This window comes from Oncorhynchus clarkii, chromosome 28 (assembly GCF_045791955.1).
Source record: "Oncorhynchus clarkii lewisi isolate Uvic-CL-2024 chromosome 28, UVic_Ocla_1.0, whole genome shotgun sequence".
NCBI lineage: Eukaryota > Metazoa > Chordata > Actinopteri > Salmoniformes > Salmonidae > Oncorhynchus > Oncorhynchus clarkii.
In genome coordinates this window covers 46066377-46081734 of record NC_092174.1, presented here as the reverse complement: position 1 = coordinate 46081734, position 15358 = coordinate 46066377, and the positions used below count along the sequence as shown (strand labels likewise).

The 15358-nt window shown below is 38.5% G+C and overlaps 1 protein-coding gene across 1 annotated transcript in view; it reads right to left on the bottom strand.

Moving 5' to 3' along the window:
- The window catches only part of LOC139386798 (band 4.1-like protein 3), a 204287-nt gene that overhangs the window by 20178 nt on the left and 168751 nt on the right, over window positions 1–15358 (bottom strand). The gene's annotated exons all lie outside the window — the stretch shown is intronic.

The following is a 15358-nucleotide window of genomic DNA, read 5'->3' as shown; positions in this document are numbered from 1 at the left end:
TGTGTGAATCTAAGTCTGCGTTCTCTAATTCTCTCCTTCTCTCTTTCTTTCTCTCTCTCGGAGGACCTGAGCCCTAGGACCATGCCACAGGACTACCTGACATGATGACTCCTTGCTGTCCCCAGTCCACCTGACCGTGCTACTGCTCCAGTTTCAACTGTTCTGCCTTATTATTATTCGACCATGCTGGTCATTTATGAACATTTGAACATCTTGGCCATGTTCTGTTATAATCTACACCCGGCATAGCTAGAAGAGGACTGGCCACCCCACATAGCCTGGTTCCTCTCTAGGTTTATTCCTAGGTTTTGGCCTTTCCAGGGAGTTTTTCCTAGCCACTGTGCTTCTACACCTGCATTGCTTGCTGTTTGGGGTTTTAGGCTGAGTTTCTGTACAGCACTTTGAGATATCAGCTGATGTACGAAGGGCTATATAAGTAAATTTGATTTGATATGCTATAGGTCAGGTCCTATTGATGTGATATGCTATAGGTCAGGTCCTATTGATGTGATTAGGATATGCTATAGGTCAGATCCTATTGATGTGATTAGGATATGATATAGGTCAGGTCCTATTGATGTGATTAGGATATGATATAGGTCACGTCCTATTGATGTGATATGCTATAGGTCAGGTCCTATTGATGTGATATGATATAGGTCAGGTCCTATTGATGTGATATGCTATAGGTCAGGTCCTATTGATGTGATTAGGATATGCTATAGGTCAGGTCCTATTGATGTGACATGCCATAGGTCAGGTCCTATTGATGTGATATGCTATAGGTCAGGTCCTATTGATGTGATATGCTATAGGTCAGGTCCTATTGATGTGATATGCTTATAGGTCAGGTCCTATTGATGTGATTAGGCTTTGCTATAGGTCAGGTCCTATTGATGTGATTAGGATATGCTATAGGTCAGGTCCTACTGATGTGATTAGGATATGCTATAGGTCAGGTCCTATTGATGTGATATGCTATAGGTCAGGTCCTATTGATGTGATATGCTATAGGTCAGGTCCTATTGATGTGATTAGGATATGCTATAGGTCAGGTCCTATTGATGTGACATGCCATAGGTCAGGTCCTATTGATGTGATATGCTATAGGTCAGGTCCTATTGATGTGATATGCTTATAGGTCAGGTCCTATTGATGTGATTAGGATATGCTATAGGTCAGGTCCTATTTATGTGATTAGGATATGCTATAGGTCAGGTCCTATTGATGTGATTAGGATATGCTATAGGTCAGGTCCTATTGATGTGATTAGGATATGCTATAGGTCAGGTCATATTGATGTGATTACGATATGCTATAGGTCAGGTCCTATTGATGTGATTAGGATATGCTTTAGGTCAGGTCCTATTGATGTGATTACGATATGCTATAGGTCAGGTCCTATTGATGTGATTAGGATATGCTATAGGTCAGGTCCTATTGATGTGATTAGGATATGCTATAGGTCAGGTCCTATTGATGTGATTAGGATAAATTTTAGGTCAGGTCCTATTGATGTGATATGCTATAGGTCAGGTCCTATTGATTTGATATGCTATAGGTCAGGTCCTATTGATGTGATATACTATAGGTCAGGTCCTATTGATGTGATATGCTATAGGCCAGGTCCGATTGATGTGATATGCTATAGGTCAGGTCCTATTGATGTGATTAGGATATGCTATAGGTCAGGTCCTATTGATGTGATATGCTATAGGTCAGGTCCTATTGATGTGATTAGGATATGCTATAGGTCAGGTCCTATTGATGTGATATGCTATAGGTCAGGTCCTATTGATGTGATATGCTATAGTTCAGGTCCTATTGATGTGATTATGATATGCTATAGGTCAGGGTCTATTGATGTGATTAGGATATGCTATAGGTCAGGTCCTATTGATGTGATTAGGATATGCTATAGGTCAGGTCCCATTGATGTGATATGCTATAGGTCAGGTCCTATTGATGTGATATGCTATAGGTCAGGTCCTATTGATGTGATATGATATAGGTCACGTCCTATTGATGTGATGTGCTATAGGTCAGGTCCTATTGATGTGATATGATATAGGTCACGTCCTATTGATGTGATATGCTATAGGTCAGGTCCTATTGATGTGATATGATATAGGTCACGTCCTATTGATGTGATGTGCTATAGGTCAGGTCCTATTGATGTGATTAGGATATGCTATAGGTCAGGTCCTATTGATGTGATTAGGATATGCTATAGGTCAGGTCCTATTGATGTGATTAGGATATGCTATAGTTCAGGTCCTATTGATGTGATATGCTATAGGTCAGGTCCTATGGATGTGATATGCTATAGGTCAGGTCCTATTGATGTGATATGCTATAGGTCAGGTCCTATTGATGTGATTAGGATATGCTATAGGTCAGGTCCTATTGATGTGACTAGGATATGCTATAGGTCAGGTCCTATTGATTTGATTAGGATATGCTATAGGTCAGGTCCTATTGATGTGATATGCCATAGGTCAGGTCCAATTAATGTGATATGCTATAGGTCAGGTCCTACTGATGTGATTAGGATATGCTATAGGTCAGGTCCTATTGATGTGATATGCTATAGGTCAGGTCCTATTGATGTGATTAGGATATGCTATAGGTCAGATCCTATTGATGTGATTAGGATATGCTATAGGTCAGGTCCTATTGATGTGATTAGGATATGCTATAGGTCAGATCCTATTGATGTGATTAGGATATGCTATAGGTCAGGTCCTATTGATGTGATATGCTATAGGTCAGGTCCTATTGATGTGATTAGGATATAGGTCAGGTCCTAGTGATGTGATATGCTATAGGTCAGGTCCTATTGATGTGATTAGGATATGCTATAGGTCAGGTCCTATTGATGTGATTAGGATATGCTATAGGTCAGGTCCTACTGATGTGATTAGGATATGCTATAGGTCAGGTCCTATTGATGTGATATGCTATAGGTCAGGTCCTATTGATGTGATATGCTATAGGTCAGGTCCTATTGATGTGATTAGGATATGCTATAGGTCAGGTCCTATTGATGTGATATGCCATAGGTCAGGTCCTATTGATGTGATATGCTATAGGTCAGGTCCTATTGATTTGATATGCTATAGGTCAGGTCCTATTGATGTGATATGCTATAGGTCAGGTCCTATTGATGTGATATGCTTATAGGTCAGGTCCTATTGATGTGATTAGGATATGCTATAGGTCAGGTCCTATTTATGTGATTAGGATATGCTATAGGTCAGGTCCTATTGATGTGATTAGGATATGCTATAGGTCAGGTCCTATTGATGTGATTAGGATATGCTATAGGTCAGGTCATATTGATTTGATTATGATATGCTATAGGTCAGGTCCTATTGATGTGATTAGGATATGCTATAGGTCAGGTCCTATTGATGTGATTAGGATATGCTATAGGTCAGGTCCTATTGATGTGATTAGGATATGCTATAGGTCAGGTCCTATTGATGTGATTAGGATATATTATAGGTCAGGTCCTATTGATGTGATATGCTATAGGTCAGGACCTATTGATTTGATATGCTATAGGTCAGGTCCTATTGATGTGATATGCTATAGGTCAGGTCCTATTGATGTGATTAGGATATGCTATAGGTCAGGTCCTATTGATGTGATATGCTATAGGTCAGGTCCTATTGATGTGATATGCTATAGGTCAGGTCCTATTGATGTGATTAGGATATGCTATAGGTCAGGTCCTATTGATGTGATATGCTATAGGTCAGGTCCTATTGATGTGATATGCTATAGTTCAGGTCCTATTGATGTGATTAGGATATGCTATAGGTCAGTTCCTATTGATGTGATTAGGATATATTATAGGTCAGGTCCTATTGATGTGATATGCTATAGGTCAGGACCTATTGATTTGATATGCTATAGGTCAGGTCCTATTGATGTGATATGCTATAGGTCAGGTCCTATTGATGTGATTAGGATATGCTATAGGTCAGGTCCTATTGATGTGATATGCTATAGGTCAGGTCCTATTGATGTGATATGCTATAGTTCAGGTCCTATTGATGTGATTATGATATGCTATAGGTCAGGGTCTATTGATGTGATTAGGATATGCTATAGGTCAGGTCCTATTGATGTGATTAGGATATGCTATAGGTCAGGTCCCATTGATGTGATATGCTATAGGTCAGGTCCTATTGATGTGATATGCTATAGGTCAGGTCCTATTGATGTGATATGATATAGGTCACGTCCTATTGATGTGATGTGCTATAGGTCAGGTCCTATTGATGTGATTAGGATATGCTATAGGTCAGGTCCTATTGATGTGATTAGGATATGCTATAGGTCAGGTCCTATGGATGTGATATGCTATAGGTCAGGTCCTATTGATGTGATATGATATAGGTCACGTCCTATTGATGTGATATGCTATAGGTCAGGTCCTATTGATGTGATATGATATAGGTCACGTCCTATTGATGTGATATGCTATAGGTCAGGTCCTATTGATGTGATTAGGATATGCTATAGGTCAGGTCCTATTGATGTGATTAGGATATGCTATAGGTCAGGTCCTATGGATGTGATATGCTATAGGTCAGGTCCTATTGATGTGATATGCTATAGGTCAGGTCCTATTGATGTGATTAGGATATGCTATAGGTCAGGTCCTATTGATGTGACTAGGATATGCTATAGGTCAGGTCCTATTGATTTGATTAGGATATGCTATAGGTCAGGTCCTATTGATGTGATATGCCATAGGTCACATCCTATTGATGTGATATGCTATAGGTCAAGTCCTATTGATGTGATTAGGATATGCTATAGGTCAGATCCTATTGATGTGATTAGGATATGCTATAGGTCAGGTCCTATTGATGTGATTAGGATATGCTATAGGTCAGATCCTATTGATGTGATTAGGATATGCTATAGGTCAGGTCCTATTGATGTGATATGCTATAGGTCAGGTCCTATTGATGTGATTAGGATATGCTATAGGTCAAGTCCTATTGATGTGATGAGGATATGCTATAGGTCAGATCCTATTGATGTGATTAGGATATGCTATAGGTCAGATCCTATTGATGTGATTAGGATATGATATAGGTCAGATTCCTATTGATGTGATTAAGATATGATATAGGTCAGGTCCTATTGATGTGATTAGGATATGCTATAGGTCAGGTCCTATTGATGTGATTAGGATATGCTATAGGTCAGGTCCTATTGATGTGATATGCTATAGGTCAGGTTCTATTGATGTGATATGCTATAGGTCAGGTCCTATTGAAGTGATTAGGATATGCTATAGGTCAGATCCTATTGATGTGATTAGGAAATGATATAGGTCAGATTCCTATTGATGTGATTAAGATATGATATAGGTCAGGTCCTATTGATGTGATTAGGATATGCTATAGGTCAGGTCCTATTGATGTGATTAGGATATGCTATAGGTCAGGTCCTATTGATGTGATATGATATAGGTCAGGTCCTATTGATGTGATATGCTATAGGTCAGGTCCTATTGATGTGATATGATATAGGTCAGGTCCTATTGATGTGATATGCTATAGGTCAGGTCCTATTGATGTGATTAGGATATAGGTCAGGTCCTATTGATGTGCTATGATATAGGTCAGGTCCTATTGATGTGATATGCTATAGGTCAGGTCCTATTGATGTGATTAGGATATAGGTCAGGTCTTATTGATGTGATATGCTATAGGTCAGGTCCTATTGATGTGATTAGGATATGCTATAGGTCAGGTCCTATTGATGTGATTAGGATATGCTATAGGTCAGGTCCTATTGATGTGATTAGGATATGCTATAGGTCAGGTCCTACTGATGTGATTAGGATATGCTATATGTCAGGTCCTATTGATGTGATATGCTATAGGTCAGGTCCTATTGATGTGATTAGGATATGCTATAGGTCAGGTCCTATTGATGTGATATGCTATAGGTCAGGTCCTATTGATGTGATATGCTATAGGTCAGGTCCTATTGATGTGATATGCTATAGGTCAGGTCCTATTGATGTGATATGCTTTAGGTCAGGTCCTATTGATGTGATTAGGATATGCTATAGGTCAGATCCTATTGATGTGATTAGGATATGCTATAGGTCAGGTCCTATTGATGTGATATGCTATAGGTCAGGTCCTATTGATGTGATTAGGATATGCTATAGGTCAGATCCTATTGATGTGATTAGGATATGATATAGGTCAGGTCCTATTGATGTGATATGCTATAGGTCAGGTCCTATTGATGTGATTAGGATATGCTATAGGTCAGATCCTATTGATGTGATTAGGATATGCTATAGGTCAGGTCCTATTGATGTGATATGCTATAGGTCAGGTCCTATTGATGTGATTAGGATATGCTATAGGTCAAGTCCTATTGATGTGATGAGGATATGCTATAGGTCAGATCCTATTGATGTGATTAGGATATGCTATAGGTCAGATCCTATTGATGTGATTAGGATATGATATAGGTCAGATTCCTATTGATGTGATTAAGATATGATATAGGTCAGGTCCTATTGATGTGATTAGGATATGCTATAGGTCAGGTCCTATTGATGTGATATGCTATAGGTCAGGTTCTATTGATGTGATATGCTATAGGTCAGGTCCTATTGAAGTGATTAGGATATGCTATAGGTCAGATCCTATTGATGTGATTAGGATATGATATAGGTCAGATTCCTATTGATGTGATTAAGATATGATATAGGTCAGGTCCTATTGATGTGATTAGGATATGCTATAGGTCAGGTCCTATTGATGTGATTAGGATATGCTATAGGTCAGGTCCTATTGATGTGATATGCTATAGGTCAGGTCCTATTGATGTGATATGATATAGGTCAGGTCCTATTGATGTGATATGCTATAGGTCAGGTCCTATTGATGTGATATGATATAGGTCAGGTCCTATTGATGTGATATGCTATAGGTCAGGTCCTATTGATGTGATTAGGATATAGGTCAGGTCCTATTGATGTGCTATGATATAGGTCAGGTCCTATTGATGTGATATGCTATAGGTCAGGTCCTATTGATGTGATTAGGATATAGGTCAGGTCTTATTGATGTGATATGCTATAGGTCAGGTCCTATTGATGTGATTAGGATATGCTATAGGTCAGGTCCTATTGATGTGATTAGGATATGCTATAGGTCAGGTCCTATTGATGTGATTAGGATATGCTATAGGTCAGGTCCTACTGATGTGATTAGGATATGCTATATGTCAGGTCCTATTGATGTGATATGCTATAGGTCAGGTCCTATTGATGTGATTAGGATATGCTATAGGTCAGGTCCTATTGATGTGATATGCTATAGGTCAGGTCCTATTGATGTGATATGCTATAGGTCAGGTCCTATTGATGTGATATGCTATAGGTCAGGTCCTATTGATGTGATATGCTTTAGGTCAGGTCCTATTGATGTGATTAGGATATGCTATAGGTCAGATCCTATTGATGTGATTAGGATATGCTATAGGTCAGGTCCTATTTGCTATAGGTCAGGTCCTATTGATGTGATTAGGATATGATATAGGTCAGGTCCTATTGATGTGATTAGGATATGATATAGGTCAGGTCCTATTGATGTGATATGTTATAGGTCAGGTCCTATTGATTTGATTAGGATATGCTATAGGTCAGGTCCTATTGATGTGATATGCCATAGGTCAGGTCCTATTGATGTGATATGCTATAGGTCAGGTCCTATTGATGTGATATGCTATAGATCAGGTCCTATTGATGTGATATGATATAGGTCAGGTCCTATTGATGTGATATGCTATAGGTCAGGTCCTATTGATGTGATTAGGATATAGGTCAGGTCCTATTGATGTGCTATGATATAGGTCAGGTCCTATTGATGTGATATGCTATAGGTCAGGTCCTATTGATGTGATTAGGATATAGGTCAGGTCTTATTGATGTGATATGCTATAGGTCAGGTCCTATTGATGTGATTAGGATATGCTATAGGTCAGGTCCTATTGATGTGATTAGGATATGCTATAGGTCAGGTCCTATTGATGTGATTAGGATATGCTATAGGTCAGGTCCTATTGATGTGATTAGGATATGCTATAGGTCAGGTCCTATTGATGTGATTAGGATATGCTATAGGTCAGGTCCTATTGATGTGATTAGGATATGCTATAGGTCAGGTCCTACTGATGTGATTAGGATATGCTATATGTCAGGTCCTATTGATGTGATATGCTATAGGTCAGGTCCTATTGATGTGATTAGGATATGCTATAGGTCAGGTCCTATTGATGTGATATGCTATAGGTCAGGTCCTATTGATGTGATATGCTATAGGTCAGGTCCTATTGATGTGATATGCTATAGGCCAGGTCCTATTGATGTGATATGCTTTAGGTCAGGTCCTATTGATGTGATTAGGATATGCTATAGGTCAGATCCTATTGATGTGATTAGGATATGCTATAGGTCAGGTCCTATTGATGTGATATGCTATAGGTCAGGTCCTATTGATGTGATTAGGATATGCTATAGGTCAGATCCTATTGATGTGATTAGGATATGATATAGGTCAGGTCCTATTGATGTGATTAGGATATGATATAGGTCAGGTCCTATTGATGTGATATGCTATAGGTCAGGTCCTATTGATGTGATTAGGATATGCTATAGGTCAGATCCTATTGATGTGATTAGGATATGCTATAGGTCAGGTCCTATTGATGTGATATGCTATAGGTCAGGTCCTATTGATGTGATTAGGATATGCTATAGGTCAAGTCCTATTGATGTGATGAGGATATGCTATAGGTCAGATCCTATTGATGTGATTAGGATATGCTATAGGTCAGATCCTATTGATGTGATTAGGATATGATATAGGTCAGATTCCTATTGATGTGATTAAGATATGATATAGGTCAGGTCCTATTGATGTGATTAGGATATGCTATAGGTCAGGTCCTATTGATGTGATTAGGATATGCTATAGGTCAGGTCCTATTGATGTGATATGCTATAGGTCAGGTCCTATTGATGTGATATGCTATAGGTCAGGTTCTATTGATGTGATATGCTATAGGTCAGGTCCTATTGAAGTGATTAGGATATGCTATAGGTCAGATCCTATTGATGTGATTAGGATATGATATAGGTCAGATTCCTATTGATGTGATTAAGATATGATATAGGTCAGGTCCTATTGATGTGATTAGGATATGCTATAGGTCAGGTCCTATTGATGTGATTAGGATATGCTATAGGTCAGGTCCTATTGATGTGATATGCTATAGGTCAGGTCCTATTGATGTGATATGATATAGGTCAGGTCCTATTGATGTGATATGCTATAGGTCAGGTCCTATTGATGTGATATGATATAGGTCAGGTCCTATTGATGTGATATGCTATAGGTCAGGTCCTATTGATGTGATATGCTATAGGTCAGGTCCTATTGATGTGATTAGGATATAGGTCAGGTCTTATTGATGTGATATGCTATAGGTCAGGTCCTATTGATGTGATTAGGATATGCTATAGGTCAGGTCCTATTGATGTGATTAGGATATGCTATAGGTCAGGTCCTATTGATGTGATTAGGATATGCTATAGGTCAGGTCCTACTGATGTGATTAGGATATGCTATATGTCAGGTCCTATTGATGTGATATGCTATAGGTCAGGTCCTATTGATGTGATTAGGATATGCTATAGGTCAGGTCCTATTGATGTGATATGCTATAGGTCAGGTCCTATTGATGTGATATGCTATAGGTCAGGTCCTATTGATGTGATATGCTATAGGTCAGGTCCTATTGATGTGATATGCTTTAGGTCAGGTCCTATTGATGTGATTAGGATATGCTATAGGTCAGATCCTATTGATGTGATTAGGATATGCTATAGGTCAGGTCCTATTGATGTGATATGCTATAGGTCAGGTCCTATTGATGTGATTAGGATATGCTATAGGTCAGATCCTATTGATGTGATTAGGATATGATATAGGTCAGGTCCTATTGATGTGATTAGGATATGATATAGGTCAGGTCCTATTGATGTGATATGTTATAGGTCAGGTCCTATTGATTTGATTAGGATATGCTATAGGTCAGGTCCTATTGATGTGATATGCCATAGGTCAGGTCCTATTGATGTGATATGCTATAGGTCAGGTCCTATTGATGTGATTAGGATATAGGTCAGGTCCTATTGATGTGCTATGATATAGGTCAGGTCCTATTGATGTGATATGCTATAGGTCAGGTCCTATTGATGTGATTAGGATATAGGTCAGGTCTTATTGATGTGATATGCTATAGGTCAGGTCCTATTGATGTGATTAGGATATGCTATAGGTCAGGTCCTATTGATGTGATTAGGATATGCTATAGGTCAGGTCCTATTGATGTGATTAGGATATGCTATAAGTCAGGTCCTACTGATGTGATTAGGATATGCTATAGGTCAGGTCCTATTGATGTGATTAGGATATGCTATAGGTCAGGTCCTACTGATGTGATTAGGATATGCTATATGTCAGGTCCTATTGATGTGATATGCTATAGGTCAGGTCCTATTGATGTGATTAGGATATGCTATAGGTCAGGTCCTATTGATGTGATATGCTATAGGTCAGGTCCTATTGATGTGATATGCTATAGGTCAGGTCCTATTGATGTGATATGCTATAGGTCAGGTCCTATTGATGTGATATGCTTTAGGTCAGGTCCTATTGATGTGATTAGGATATGCTATAGGTCAGATCCTATTGATGTGATTAGGATATGCTATAGGTCAGGTCCTATTGATGTGATATGCTATAGGTCAGGTCCTATTGATGTGATTAGGATATGCTATAGGTCAGATCCTATTGATGTGATTAGGATATGATATAGGTCAGGTCCTATTGATGTGATTAGGATATGATATAGGTCAGGTCCTATTGATGTGATATGCTATAGGTCAGGTCCTATTGATGTGATTAGGATATGCTATAGGTCAGATCCTATTGATGTGATTAGGATATGCTATAGGTCAGGTCCTATTGATGTGATATGCTTTAGGTCAGGTCCTATTGATGTGATTAGGATATGCTATAGGTCAGATCCTATTGATGTGATTAGGATATGCTATAGGTCAGATCCTATTGATGTGATTAGGATATGATATAGGTCAGATTCCTATTGATGTGATTAAGATATGATATAGGTCAGGTCCTATTGATGTGATTAGGATATGCTATAGGTCAGGTCCTATTGATGTGATTAGGATATGCTATAGGTCAGGTCCTATTGATGTGATATGCTATAGGTCAGGTTCTATTGATGTGATATGCTATAGGTCAGGTCCTATTGAAGTGATTAGGATATGCTATAGGTCAGATCCTATTGATGTGATTAGGATATGATATAGGTCAGATTCCTATTGATGTGATTAAGATATGATATAGGTCAGGTCCTATTGATGTGATTAGGATATGCTATAGGTCAGGTCCTATTGATGTGATTAGGATATAGGTCAGGTCCTATTGATATGATATGCTATAGATCAGGTCCTATTGATGTGATATGATATAGGTCAGGTCCTATTGATGTGATATGCTATAGGTCAGGTCCTATTGATGTGATTAGGATATAGGTCAGGTCCTATTGATGTGCTATGATATAGGTCAGGTCCTATTGATGTGATATGCTATAGGTCAGGTCCTATTGATGTGATTAGGATATAGGTCAGGTCTTATTGATGTGATATGCTATAGGTCAGGTCCTATTGATGTGATTAGGATATGCTATAGGTCAGGTCCTATTGATGTGATTAGGATATGCTATAGGTCAGGTCCTATTGATGTGATTAGGATATGCTATAAGTCAGGTCCTACTGATGTGATTAGGATATGCTATAGGTCAGGTCCTATTGATGTGATTAGGATATGCTATAGGTCAGGTCCTACTGATGTGATTAGGATATGCTATATGTCAGGTCCTATTGATGTGATATGCTATAGGTCAGGTCCTATTGATGTGATTAGGATATGCTATAGGTCAGGTCCTATTGATGTGATATGCTATAGGTCAGGTCCTATTGATGTGATATGCTATAGGTCAGGTCCTATTGATGTGATATGCTATAGGTCAGGTCCTATTGATGTGATATGCTTTAGGTCAGGTCCTATTGATGTGATTAGGATATGCTATAGGTCAGATCCTATTGATGTGATTAGGATATGCTATAGGTCAGGTCCTATTGATGTGATATGCTATAGGTCAGGTCCTATTGATGTGATTAGGATATGCTATAGGTCAGATCCTATTGATGTGATTAGGATATGATATAGGTCAGGTCCTATTGATGTGATTAGGATATGATATAGGTCAGGTCCTATTGATGTGATATGCTATAGGTCAGGTCCTATTGATGTGATTAGGATATGCTATAGGTCAGATCCTATTGATGTGATTAGGATATGCTATAGGTCAGGTCCTATTGATGTGATATGCTATAGGTCAGGTCCTATTGATGTGATTAGGATATGCTATAGGTCAGATCCTATTGATGTGATTAGGATATGCTATAGGTCAGATCCTATTGATGTGATTAGGATATGATATAGGTCAGATTCCTATTGATGTGATTAAGATATGATATAGGTCAGGTCCTATTGATGTGATTAGGATATGCTATAGGTCAGGTCCTATTGATGTGATTAGGATATGCTATAGGTCAGGTCCTATTGATGTGATATGCTATAGGTCAGGTTCTATTGATGTGATATGCTATAGGTCAGGTCCTATTGAAGTGATTAGGATATGCTATAGGTCAGATCCTATTGATGTGATTAGGATATGATATAGGTCAGATTCCTATTGATGTGATTAAGATATGATATAGGTCAGGTCCTATTGATGTGATTAGGATATGCTATAGGTCAGGTCCTATTGATGTGATTAGGATATGCTATAGGTCAGGTCCTATTGATGTGATATGCTATAGGTCAGGTCCTATTGATGTGATATGATATAGGTCAGGTCCTATTGATGTGATATGCTATAGGTCAGGTCCTATTGATGTGATATGATATAGGTCAGGTCCTATTGATGTGATATGCTATAGGTCAGGTCCTATTGATGTGATTAGGATATAGGTCAGGTCCTATTGATGTGCTATGATATAGGTCAGGTCCTATTGATGTGATATGCTATAGGTCAGGTCCTATTGATGTGATTAGGATATAGGTCAGGTCTTATTGATGTGATATGCTATAGGTCAGGTCCTATTGATGTGATTAGGATATGCTATAGGTCAGGTCCTATTGATGTGATTAGGATATGCTATAGGTCAGGTCCTATTGATGTGATTAGGATATGCTATAGGTCAGGTCCTACTGATGTGATTAGGATATGATATAGGTCAGGTCCTATTGATGTGATATGTTATAGATCAGGTCCTATTGATGTGATATGATATAGGTCAGGTCCTATTGATGTGATATGCTATAGGTCAGATCCTATTGATGTGATTAGGATATAGGTCAGGTCCTATTGATGTGCTATGATATAGATCAGGTCCTATTGATGTGATTAGGATATAGGTCAGGTCTTATTGATGTGATATGCTATAGGTCAGGTCCTATTGATGTGATTAGGATATGCTATAGGTCAGGTCCTATTGATGTGATTAGGATATGCTATAGGTCAGGTCCTATTGATGTGATTAGGATATGCTATAAGTCAGGTCCTACTGATGTGATTAGGATATGCTATAGGTCAGGTCCTATTGATGTGATATGCTATAGGTCAGGTACTATTGATGTGATTAGGATATGCTATAGGTCAGGTCCTATTGATGTGATTAGGATATGCTATAGGTCAGGTCCTATTGATGTGATATGCCATAGGTCAGGTCCTATTGATGTGATATGCTATAGGTCAGGTCCTATTGATGTGATATGCTATAGGTCAGGTCCTATTGATGTGATATGCTATAGGTCAGGTCCTATTGATGTGATTAGGATATGCTATAGGTCAGATCCTATTGATGTGATTAGGATATGCTATAGGTCAGGTCCTATTGATGTGATATGCTATAGGTCAGGTCCTATTGATGTGATATGCTATAGGTCAGGTCCTATTGATGTGATTAGGATATGCTATAGGTCAGATCCTATTGATGTGATTAGGATATGCTATAGGTCAGATCCTATTGATGTGATTAGGATATGATATAGCTCAGGTCCTATTGATGTGATTAGGATATCCTATAGGACAGGACCTATTGATGTGATTAGGATATGCTATAGGTCAGGTACTATTGATGTGATTAGGATATGCTATAGGTCAGGTCCCATTGATGTGATATCCTATAGGTCAGGTCATATTGATGTGATATGCTATAGGTCAGGTCCTATTGATGTGATATGATATAGGTCACGTCCTATTGATGTGATATGCTATAGGTCAGGTCCTACTGATGTGATTAGGATATGCTATAGGTCAGGTCCTATTGATGTGATATGCTATAGGTCAGGTCCTATTGATGTGATTAGGATATGCTATAGGTCAGATCAGATTGATGTGATTAGGATATGCTATAGGTCAGGTCCTATTGATGTGATTAGGATATGCTATAGGTCAGATCCTATTGATGTGATTAGGATATGCTATAGGTCAGGTCCTATTGATGTGATATGCTATAGGTCAGGTCCTATTGATGTGATTCAGATATGCTATAGGTCAGGTCCTATTGATGTGATTAGGATATGCTATAGGTCAGATCCTATTGATGTGATATGCTATAGGTCAGGTTCTATTGATGTGATATGCTATAGGTCAGATCCTATTGATGTGATTAGGATATGCTATAGGTCAGATCCTATTGATGTGATTAGGATATGATATAGGTCAGATTCCTATTGATGTGATTAAGATATGATATAGGTCAGGTCCTATTGATGTGATTAGGATATGCTATAGGTCAGGTCCTATTGATGTGATATGCTATAGGTCAGGTCCTATTGATGTGATATGCTATAGGTCAGGTCCTATTGATGTGATATGATATAGGTCAGGTCCTATTTATGTGATATGCTATAGGTCAGGTCCTATTGATGTGATTAGGATATAGGTCAGGTCTTATTGATGTGATATGCTATAGGTCAGGTCCTATTGATGTGATTAGGATATGCTATAGGTCAGGTTCTATTGATGTGATTAGGATATGCTATAGGTCAGGTCCTACTGATGTGATTAGGAAATGCTATAGGTCAGGTCCTATTGATGTGATATGCTATAGGTCAGGTCCTATTGATGTGATTTGGATATG